Raw genomic sequence first — 12884 nt, forward strand, 5'->3', positions numbered from 1 at the left:
TATAAACCATACAGGTACCAATCATAGAAATCCACTTCCCAAAAATAAGTAAGAAGTTTTCAACTTTTTCCGATCATAATTAATGCAATGTAAGAAAGTTTTTCCGCCGTAATCACGCTCCGTAGCGCACGCTAATGAAAACGAGACAGGGTATCGAACTCGTCTGCCGACGTTGTCATAATATACTGTCTACATCGTGAGTAATTTATAATTATATTCCATAAACTTATATAGAATATGAAATAATGTTATACACGTCAGATATATATAATGTTAAACGAAAATATATTTTATCAGACAGATCCAAGCTAAGAAAAATGCCTTTTTACAGATATATTTTTTAAAATATATTAATAAGTCTCACACCTTTGGTAAAATACGCATATACTTTTTATCAGTATAAAATATGTGTTCGTGCATAACTGTAAAACAGTTTCGTGTTTTATTTCAAACTATATTCACTCTTTGTCCTATTTAGTCACAATCACAAACAGAAAACACCGACATAGGCAGATATTACCTAACCCTGTTAATAATTTATAAGACGAACTGTAATTTAAATACAAAACTATGTATTTGGTCAGATGATTTAAATGAGGAAGATAATCATCCTGCAATTCAGCAACACAGATATTTGCTGTTTATATTTGCTCTGTAACATAAGCGTTTTAGAAACAAATTTAAAAAAATGTTATAAATGTTAAAACCAATACGATTTTTGACAAGGTAATTAATTGTTAATAAATAAATTGTGAAAATTGTGACGTTTATGACGTATCAGTCAACTAGACATGACAGGCTTGTCCCACATACTATTTCCAGAAACTAGACAGGTTGAACTTGTCATAAGTGATTGCAAAGACGGAGGGGGGATTAGAGTGCATTGACACACTTACCTACTGCACACTGCACTGGCGAAAATGCATCGGCGCCGCGTCGTCACTCGCATCTGCGAACACAACAACCAATCTTATTAGAACTCCTTCACCCTCCCAGTGTAACATAATGGCATTCACTTAGAGTTCAATGTAGCTAATGTGCAGCTCGATCAACATTGGACGCATTATATTACTGATGCCGCGGAAAAGTGGAATGAAGTCCGCACGACGGTGTGGTTTTCACTTACAAACTTGAAGTTAGAATTTGTACAAAATATAGTACTTAGTTTGTATTTTCCATCTATTATCTATATATGCGTTACATTTGTTATAAGTAAAATAAGATAGTTTAATGGTATTATAACGTCGTATTGATGTTTTGGGAACAATGATGGTAAAGGTAAATTTAATTATTTATGAATAAATAATTATGTAATATAAACTTTTATGGCTTTCATTGAAATAGTAATAAAATTAGTCAATAGAAATAAATTTATTATTCAATAAAAGCAAATAAGGTTTTAATATTCACTCTAATATACAATAACACTTTGATTTTGAACATTAATATTATTTGATTACCTTCTAAATCAAAAGTAATGAAAGCGCGTAGTAGTGCACTTGACACAGCGCGAGGTCAATGACTGCGTAGCTGCGTAGCAATGCATTACTGTAGTTTCGTAGCTCACTCCCAAATTTATGTTAATTTGAAGAATTCTAATTTAACATGAATATCTGATGATTTATTAACGATAAGTGACTGTATTTATTAATTATATTTCAGTGTATATTTAAGGTGGTGGACGTTACTTAATATTCGTAGAAAACTCTTTTGCGTTTAGATCCATTACCTTACAACTTTATTTTTTTAATATAATTATTTTATTTTTAAATCGTATAATTTCCCCGTAGAATGTAACTTAATAAGTAATTAAAAATAAAATTACAAGTACCGCGCAAGGATTTTTTCCTCATTTTTGCAATACGACATTCTGTTAAGACCCAATTGTGACGCATAACATTCTCGAACGAGGCATATAAATTCCTAAAAGAACCTTTCATGATGCGTCCATTTGTCACATTTTCTTTTATCTCCTTCGCAACCAAGATTTTGTTCATTAATATGATAATACTTACACGAATGCAAGGCTACTTTTGAGTACTAATGACGGCGTGGCACATGGGTGTCAATGCATCTCGAGATGACAATGAAAGTACAACGCGTTTCTCGCTTGCGATAGTTCGCGGCAATAAGGCCACCCGCGTTCAACGGCCCCGATTGCGCCGTTACGCCGAACGCCGCTCTCGCTGATCGTCACACTATCCACTGATATAATATTAACACTTCTAAAAGATTGACAGAAGTAAGATATGTAAGAAAAAAACTAAAGATATAAATCATACTTTTAAATCAAAGAAAATAAGCCTAAACTAATGTTTTGCACTAATGTATCAGTATAATTCGAATACAATTTGAATTCATTTTCATAAACTGAAACCAATTCAAAAATGGGGACAAATAAAAATGTTGATGTTGATGTAAATTTCCTTGTAAAAAAACTGAATAAAAAAAAACAATATAATGTCCTTTTTCATAAGGATATCACAACAGGCACGTTCATTTTTCTCTGTAACTTTCTACATAAACAAAATATTACTTAACGGTACCTCGACAAAAGGACGATTAATATACTGTATATTGATCGTTAAAAACAAAACATTGTATAAACAAGCTGAATAAACCCGATTGTTGGAAATTTTAACTATTAAGTAATCGTTGATAACGTTTACAGCGAATTTTTCGCATCTTGCTAAAGGTCGTTAACCTGATATTCGTAGAGCCTTTCATTTTCCGTTTTTGGATCTCACGTTTAGTCACAAACTAGTTTCCATCATATATTTTTTTAAACTGGTTATGAAAAGCATACAACTATACTATCACTATATTTATAAATAGTAAAATAGACTACTTTAACATAGAAAAATAGCGAATAAAATAATTCGTTATATTAACATAGTTATTTATAAAATTTATAAGGAGTCCAATGATATAAAGCAATCAGCACAATGCAACAAATTATTATGTGCAACACTATATTATTGTAAATATGGCATATTTATTAAAACTGCAATTTGGTACATCTATACCGAACTAAAAAATCAACTTTTGACTACATGTCTTACATGAAAAGTATGCATTTTTTAAATATTAATGATAATACATAAGCGTGTACGCAAGCATATATAAGCGTGTACGCAAGCAAAGGTGCAATATTAAATCCATCACTCTCATAATCCGAAGGGCCGGCAAACCTTTATTACTTTATCGCTAGAATTATTACACATAAGGATTTAAGACCAGGATCTCGAATATTTTTAGCAACCTATCTACAAAACCAAACAATGCTACAAAACGATGTTATTAAAATACTGTACTTTCAATAAATTACAATAAATATGTTCTTTCTTGGCAGAAGTACATCCAGTGGCTTTGGTTCTTAAACGAATAGTTTATATGTCATGTAATCTTAAAAGTGAATTAGATTTTCGTAATTGTCGGGTAAAAAGAATTTAGTAAAATATATTGATATAAAAACACAACTGGTCTTCGTAGAAAGTAATAACGGTGTAACCAAATACGTATGCGCAAGCGAAAGAAGGTGGCGACCGGCCATGATTCACGAAACTTCGGCCGCTCTGTGACATAATAAACAAATTAATATTATTTCTTCGTCGGAGTAAAAATCCCATTTCCCCATCTTACTCATACTGTTTACCATACGAGTCATCGACAAATCCAAGAATCGCAACTGCAGCAAACGGTATTTTATGTTATCACTGTATTTAATGTATAAATTTCTATCGAGCTACGTACTTATTTGTAGAATATACAGAAATATATATCAAATGCTTTATTTATGAGCCTAACTATCATTCTAAAATTAAATATATCATACATATAACTATATTAAGAAGTTGTTTAATTCAATGAGAATCATATGAGAAGGGTGATGATAAAACAAAATTAATGAATCTTCCGCCAACGTCACCGCGTCGGTCACTGCGTATGTAGATGATTGCAGCAGCTTTCCGGTAATGTAACAGTCGCGTATGCCTGTAAGAATTCTGCTGGAGGTTCGTTGAACTTTTGCGAGTGCAGAACGCAGCAGTAGGGTGGGGGAGCTACACTAGGTCACACCCGGCCGTCGGCACACTTACCTTGACTCGACGCACTCGGCGCCGCCGTGCGCTCTAGCATCGCATAGAAAACTAGGCAACACCCTAGTAGTTTCTCGTAATTATTTTTATGCAAATATAATGTATTTCTTATATGGTAAATCAATAATATACGAATCCCTAAAAAAATTGGATTCAAATATGACAATTTTTCTAAAATCGGGTCAATGTCTTCTCAGGGCTTTTTTTTTTATACAAGATAAACTTCTATAGCAACTAACAATGCAACAGAAATATATTTATATCACATTAAATATTTTCTAAATATGTCATTACAGATAACTTTTATAATTCTTTAAAAAAATCCTGCAGTCAAATAATACAATTTGTCACTTTTTTAATAAGAATGCCGATATTATTTACTGTACTATGTTATACTATAGCATTACTGTGTTTTTTTTTTGGTTTCTTTATGTGTAGCAGAAGTTAGAAAAATCTATTTCACTTTTTTCAAGCTAATATTTCGAGCTTAAATAACTCAAAAATTGGCACAAGGAAATTAACATCTTCATTCATCTTAGGTAAATTATTAAACTCGTTGCTTCCTTGGTATATAATAACAATTGTGGAGTAAAAAAGAATGTCTAATTGCATAGTACTCATCGATTATCACTATTAGGGCTTAAAACAAATAAAAACTATTTTGTTTTATGTTTATATAAGTTAATGAATCTTCAAATTGTTGATTCTTTGAATATATAAAATATAAACTGATTATCATTACATACTGTTTTTACAACAAATACATTATATTAACATGTCTCATAGTAATCAATAAAAACCCGGCTAGCTCGGATAAAATTAATAAAACTAAACATAAACATAATATTGTATATCCTTTTGTTTTCATATAATTTGTAACTTTTCAAAAACGTCGATGTATATTTTTTCTTTAAATTAAGTCTACCGTACTCCTACACGAAATTATTATAAATTGAAATTATTAACGCACTTTCTGACCCCGTAAACATCAGACATTGCCGCCCGTTAAACTGTCATGTCATTGAATTTTATGGATTTAATGCCGAAATATCTCAATTATACGAATTTTGCAGATATATATTGTCGAATAAAAAAGATATTACTTCTCAACGATCTAAAATTACGGATAGATTTCGATTCGATTTATGGTAGATCTACTCGAAATTGTTCAAAACACGACTGAACCGAGGTTTTAAAAGGGTTTTCTTTATCACATTCAGAATTTTAAACTGAATGCTCACAACAATATTCTCACATGCTAGCAGTTCTCTGATGACTCTGGTTTTCTATGTAATCAGTTAATTTTTAAACGTAATTCAATATAATTATTTGAGTGAACATGTATTCAGTTTCAGTTAATAACAACACTTTCTGAATCATAGGTATGTACAAATATATGTATTTTAATTATTATTAATAATTATATTTTTGACTTTTAATAATTTCACAATTAACCAACAACAATTTAAAATATTTTAAGTGAACATAAAATAAAGGAAAATTGATGTTACCGATTACACTCAACAACTGTGTACACAAGAATTATATAAATCCAAACAAATACACTTAATGATAGGTTAGCAGAGTTATGGTATAAGTACCATAACATTATGGATTGTAACTGTGTAAGTCATGACTTGCTGCTTATTTTCTGACCTCTTAGATTATAACAGACAGTATAACAGGCATTCGTTTGTGTTTAGTATAACTAGTCGCATTAAAAAGAATAATGGTAAATGTATTTTTCCAGATACATGCTAAATTGTAAGCAATGTTCTTTCACCTGAAAATTCGTGCTTAGTGTTTGAAATGAAATTAAATTAATTCCAAATTTCGGCCGTGATATGATATGAGCGGTGAATCATAGCCGAAGTTTTGGAGTTCAGACCCAAGCAAGTACAACCGAAATTTTTGTGCTCAATTTGTGTTTATAATTCATTGAACACGAATTCAAAGTACAACATCGTGAGTTGATCACTACAACGAGTATCCAATAAACCGCAATGGAGAAGTTTAGAAGATTAAGCTACAAAGGCGTTAGTCCGAAATTGGGACATAAACAGGCTATCATAATAGCCTATATAAGGCTATATTATTCAGATACTGCATATCCTCTGTGTTAATAACACCAATCCCGTATAGAAGTATGTAAATATATCCAGGATTTTGATTTACTACATGGAACCTACTTGTGATAGTCATACTAATGCCAATTTGTTGTTGTTTCATTTCATACTTCCACCTAACCTAAACTCACACTCCTAACAACTTATCTGATGTTAGAGTCAAAACGTAGCCAGATAAATATTCGATATTTCTGATTTATTTATCCGAACTATATAGTGTATATATCTTTTTAATTCGTATAAAATGATCATGGTAAATAACAAATTTATCTGAAGCAAGATGCTTAATTAATGAAAAAAATGTCTTAGTTTGAAAGAAGAATAGACACGTGCTATTAAAATTTAAATAAAAAAATCATAGCTCAAAATATCCGTCAATACTTTTTAATTTTCAAAAATTATAAATAACAAAGAGTTTTTGGTTACTGGTCTTTTCCGTGAAAAACGCATCAAAATCCGTTTAGTGTTTTAAATGAAGTTAGCGGAGATAAAAATCGTAGCAAAAAGCGACATTGTATAATATTATTAGATTCTCATTACATAAAATTAAACATATGAAGATCGAATTTTCAAAAGATAATGATTGCACAAATCATGACTGCGCGGAATGCTGACAAGAATACGAGCTGCGTTTCCGCATTCAATCGAGTGCTCGATTATCTCTTCGAAAATGCGCCCAACCTCTGCCATCATCAATGTCATTCAAGTGCCAAAAATGATTTAAAAAAACTTTTAATATTTTTTTTCTTTTAAATATTATATTGACCTGGACTGCCAACGGTATTATTATAAAATAAGGTAATAACGGCAAATTTTTGTATCCTTCGCCCTTAATGAAGTTACAATAATATAAGAAGAGCCTGTATCTATGAGTACTGTGCAGAGTGAGTTGTATGTTGTGCGATGTTCTCTTAAAATATTAACATTAGAACTACGTCAAATAAACATTTCCATATGTAAAATTTTAATTAATAAAAACATCATTTATGACATTCAGACTCGACATTAATTTAATAATTTAATAAATAAAATGTCTTTAAAATTGACTGCTTAGTTAGTAGCGTTTGCAACTTTGGATTTTGAAAATAAATTCAACAAATTGCCACAATGTTCTAATTTCCTGACTTTACTGAACTGGCAATAAGCAGTTGTTCAAATGAGTGATAATAATCAATGGGGAAAGGTCCTCGATCAGATAAGTTCTCGGAGAAGAAGACAAAACACTAACGAACCTAGACTGACGACCTAATAAAGATAATACGATATAGCTGTATTCTAAAGGCCTGTCGGCCTTGTGCCTGTCGTAATGGCGTCAATTATTAGGCTCATACCCAGTAGTCGGAGACCATTAAAGTCGAAAGATTCATATGTATCTCTTTATACAACATCCACAAGGAGGAAGTAACTACTAGGTAATAAGAAGCTCATTAAACGTGAACGTTTCCTTGAAATATTTTAATTTTTATTATTGTACTAATTTTATACAAGTACTAATGCATTTTTAAATCATCATCGTATAAAAGATAAAATAAAAAAAGCTCTGATATTCAAAGATATTACACAAAGCTGGAAATCGAATTGACGATTGAAACTCGTAATGGAATATTAGAACATGGAGCATTTAAATTTGGGGTTTTCGAATATATATATTTTAAATTTTTATGATACCTGAAGATAGGCTAGGCGGTGCGTGTAGTTTGATAGTCGTAAATACATATTTTTAATTTATCCTTATTTTATTTCTTACGTTGTTTATTTATAATATTTATATATTATACTTGGTGGTAGAGCTTTATGGAAGCCCGTCTGGGTAGGTACCACCCACTCATCAATTATTCTAACAGTACTTAGTATTGTTGCGTTCCGGTTTGAAGGGTGAGTGAGCCAGTGTAACTACAGGCACAAGGGACATACCCTCCTAATTCCCAAGGTTGGTGGCACATTGACGATGTAATGCATAGTTAATATTTCTTACAGCTACATTGTCTATGGGCGATGGTGACCACTTACCATCAGGTGACCCATACGCTCGCCGGCTCACATATACCTTAAAAACATTGTAGATTTTATTATATAAATTACAAAAATAGATGTTTCATCCTTTAGTAAAATTAAAAAAAAATTATCATTGCTCAGTATGTGAATAAAATCGTCAAACGATCTGAACAAATTAAGAATATAATCGATTCTAATATTATTTAATTGATGAAATAGAATAAAATCTGCGTTTTCCGTTTTTGTTCTTTATGTATCTACATCCTGAACCTATGGTATCTTTATACGTAATACAATCTTTAAAATCGTTAAAACATGGTTTCAAAAGACCTTTTTGAATGTAGTAATGTACATATAATATGTAATTAAAACATAATTATGTTTTAAGGATAAGTATCAAACGACAAAACAACGTGTAATCTATAAGTGACCCAGGTACCGAGACGATAACCGCCCAACCTAACTACGTTTTTTATCCACCGAGGAGCAACTTTGAATGTCAACTAGCGATTGCTAGTATACACAAATCAAACATGTTTTTTGTATTGATCTGCGGGTGATCGAACTCTGACTGCACACTCGAGGAGCTATTGCCAACGCTCATTGCGAAACAAGCTTAGAAATAGAATCTTAGAACTTTAAGGGTGAACACATACGAAGCATATATTATTTAGATAAATAAACGTTTATTATTTCATTAAACTGAAGAATGTTGAGTGTCAAAATATTTTTGGAATGTGTTAGATGGAGTTTACTATAGATATGTAAATTTATTTGTTTTATAAAATTGCAAGTAGGAATGTGCTAAAAATAATTGTGTATTAAATTGTGTAAATATTATACGACACTTTTAATGAGGTGCTTTTATAATTATATTTACTATTTTTTTTTTAACCTAGATGCTAGAGAATTCGTATATGCATGTATTGTCTTCTTCTAATAATACGACTGTAACCTTTTAAACATAGTAAAATATTCAAATAAAAGACTAACCCTTTTTAGAAGTTTAAATGAATATGTTTTCGGTCATAATGTTTTTAATTCCTAGTAAATGATCAATTCAATTACGTTGGCGCGTCCTCCACGTTAAAATATTGACGTGAAATTAGTACGAGCGATGCTCGTACCTATAAGATGTTTTAGTGTGCGTGAAATGTTTCAGTACAAAATAAGGATAAATAAATTAAAAAAAAAACATGTACACGATATTATTTACAATTTTAAGCGTTAATTTAACGTTTAAGGGCACGGAAAGTGAATTGAAAATACAACGAAATATTACATACGAATATCTATAGCTACATGACTTAAAAACTATTTATTCAAAGATACCTTTTAATTTTGCTCTATGTTTCATGACTTTTTATTAAATGTAAATATATTACTAAGACAAATAAAAATCTAAAAAAAAAACATAAAAAATAATATTATTATAAGATACATTGTACTTATTATGATAAATTGTAAAGTTCTTGTTTATACTTATTTCCTTAACTATGTTTACGAAAAAGTTTTCTACGTCAAAAAATAAGGTAGGTATAAAAATCAAAGTAAAAAAAGGTTATAAATGTTCAACAGGCTTATGTATTCTCACTTCTTTCAGAACAAACTTTTTGACACAATTTGAAAATAGGAGTAATCAAACTACTAGAACAATCAGTCGCAGATATATTTTATTTATTTAAATAACGTCATAGACACTTTTGAGTGCACTTTTTATCAGTAGATAAACAATTTAATTGAGATTCAAGATGATAATGAGATCAACACGCAAATTTTAACCACAATTTGCTCAACAAATTCAAACTAGAGTTACTAGATTTTTATATGCTTCATGTTTATTTAAAATTCAATTTAAATAATTATTTATCAGAGCTATTTACAATCTTTATATTCACGCCTGCCTTCTTTATGTTTTCAATATTTTGGAAAACTTTAACTTTAAAAAAATAACAATTAAGTTATTTTGAAGAAAATTGTCATGAGGAATCTTACGTGTTTCGAAAAAAATTAAGCCTTATTCAATCTCTTTTTATCAACCCGTATTGAATAATCGTGATGAATTTCTGATTCAACTTTTCAAGCGACTTCCTTTTCACTTTACTTGTGAAATATTTTCTTTACCCAGCCAACCTACCTATAACCCTACCCAATTTACAAGTTGATACTACTTCATATATTTAAATAACGCAGGAAAGTAATGCACTATCTAAATGATTTCAACATTATTATTTTTTTCAATAATGGTAGAATAATATTTTAACATTCACAGACCGATTATTACTTTTGTCAGTTAAATTTGTTATCAATTGCTACATGAGTAAAAACAAATGATAAAAACCTCGCAGCGATGCGGGTACTTGATATAGTTATTACCTGCGAACACAAAACAATGTTCACAGCATAAGCCTCGTAATATCGTCTCATCGTGAAAATACTTGAAAAGTGTTTATACTGTAACAAGTTCGAAGTCTAAAAACATAATTTACTAAAAATAGGAATATACAATTTATACATTGAATAATTATTGCCAAGATTGGTTCAGACTTTTTTAATAGCGTTCTTCTTTTGTTTGTTTTAACTAATACTAATAATATACTACTATATACGTAGGTACATAACAGATACTTACAATATAAGGATTTTTTGGTTCGTGATGAGTTTTGTTGCAATAATATACATTAAGAAATCTTAATGTATATAGCACTAGTGACGTATTAGATAAAGGATTTTATTATTCAAAACACTAAATAGACTAACACAAATCTTTAAAATTGATAATGCATGCTGGAACAGAAAAAGATATAAAATTACGGTGTTTCTTCTTAGCCCTGAAATAAAATAAAAGTAATTTAATGTATTTAAAACCATAGTTTAGAGCTATTATTTTTCGATAGCCAACATTAACGTCGTCAGCCTCTTGTAATTGGCTAATAGCTGTAGCACTCAAAAGAGTTCAACGCACGTCCACAGCCACAACTAGCCTCACGACTTACACAATGGCGCTTTTTGTGAAGCCTCGCTTTTGGTTATGACATCACCTTCAAGTTTATATCATAAACTCTATGTACCATGTGCTATATTATCATCATTTCTTATTATTTATTATTGGTCAGCGTATGTCGACTACCTAGTTAGTAGCTGTATTACCGCCTTCCAGGTGAAACTAGAATTCCATTTTAAAATATTTAAATAAATAAAGTATACTAAACATTAGAATAAGATTTTATAAAACCAGTAAAAGTAATTTATGTTAAATTTATTCCCATACTGAAAATAGATGACTGATGTTCATAATTTTACCAGATTATAAAGATTTGAGTCATAGATAATTGAACTAAAGAAGTAATTAATTATAAACTATGATATATTTCAAATAGGATACCCTACAAAAAGCATTTTAATTCAAAGTAAAAACATGTAATTCAGAAGAATACTTTATCAGGCGTAATTAAACCGACAAATATACGAATACAAATACATCCCAAGCTGGTTTTTATATGCTTAAGCGTGTAGCTCCTATATACCTAGCGATTCAAGGCATCAATTATGGTGGGAGTTGCAAAAACTTAAGGAATATTTCGGTGGAGGCTTGATGGCCGGTTACGTAAGTTCATCTAGTCTCAAGGCCGAGGACGTTGCACCCGAATCGCTGATCGCGTCCTGCCCGTTCCGAGTTTGGGCGCTACATTTTTTACCAACTAAATATTTGTAGCCCACACGATTCTAGTTGTGTTCGCTGAGATATTTTGATTTAAATCTGTTGCTTGAAAAATTATACAATACAAAGCAAATTAGCTGTTTGTTTTGTTTGCAAGTATTTAATTCTTAAGTAGTTAAATCACAGCCGCTAAAATCTTCATTTTCAAAATTTTTCAAACAAATTAAGTATTCAGTTCAAACCGACTAGTATTCATCTTTGAAATATTAAATCCCCATAAATAAAATTTTAAGACTTTAATCCTCATAAACATTCTACTGAATCATAAATTAGTTAATAATCCGTTCTAATTTAATCCGTAACCAAGGTAAAGGACTGTACAAGATTATTTGAATAGAACTGTCCTTTCTTTCAACAATCAGCTACCGTATAATAAAACTCTTTGTTATTCTGTTAACCAAAAGTATTAGCGAAACGAGATGAAGAGTTGTGCGGGTTTTCCTAATAACTAATTTAGAACTTTAAAAACGGTAAGTCGTTATTGTTAAATTAGTAGCAACAGTCTTTACTGTGACGTTTACTAATATGAGAGATTATGATTTATTTTTTTATCTGAAGACGCTATCATTAGAATATATAAATATTCATTGTTTTATAAGAATCTGTGATTAGTGCCACTTAGTTCTCAAAGTTAGATCGCCTCAATTTTTTTTCTATCTATTAAAAATTGTAACAATGTTGTTTTAAAAAACTTAAAACACATATTTAGACCCCAATCCACAAACAATCACTATTTCTGTCACAGGAAACGTAATAGTTTCAATGTCATTGTGTTTTTGTCATCGCAATGTGTGCTGGGCTGAAGAACCGTTATGTTTTTTACAACAATTTTATAATGGCCACCCTTTAAAAGAAAAAAACATGGGTTCCTCAGGTAAGCAAATCTGATCAAGGACTGCGATTAAGGCTGCGATCGATGTTACATAATGTCCTTTGTTACTCTCG

General features: G+C 30.5%; 1 long non-coding RNA gene across 1 annotated transcript in view; it reads right to left on the minus strand.

Annotated features, from left to right (window-relative positions):
* Positions 1 to 896: 896 nt before the first annotated feature.
* Positions 897 to 12884, minus strand: part of LOC124530234 — a 31367-nt gene continuing 19379 nt past the window's right edge. The window contains exon 3 of the long non-coding RNA XR_006966462.1: positions 897 to 949. This is a non-coding gene — a long non-coding RNA (uncharacterized LOC124530234). The remainder of the gene's footprint in view (positions 950 to 12884) is intronic.

This window comes from Vanessa cardui, chromosome 6, assembly GCF_905220365.1.
Source record: "Vanessa cardui chromosome 6, ilVanCard2.1, whole genome shotgun sequence".
Lineage (NCBI taxonomy): Eukaryota > Metazoa > Arthropoda > Insecta > Lepidoptera > Nymphalidae > Vanessa > Vanessa cardui.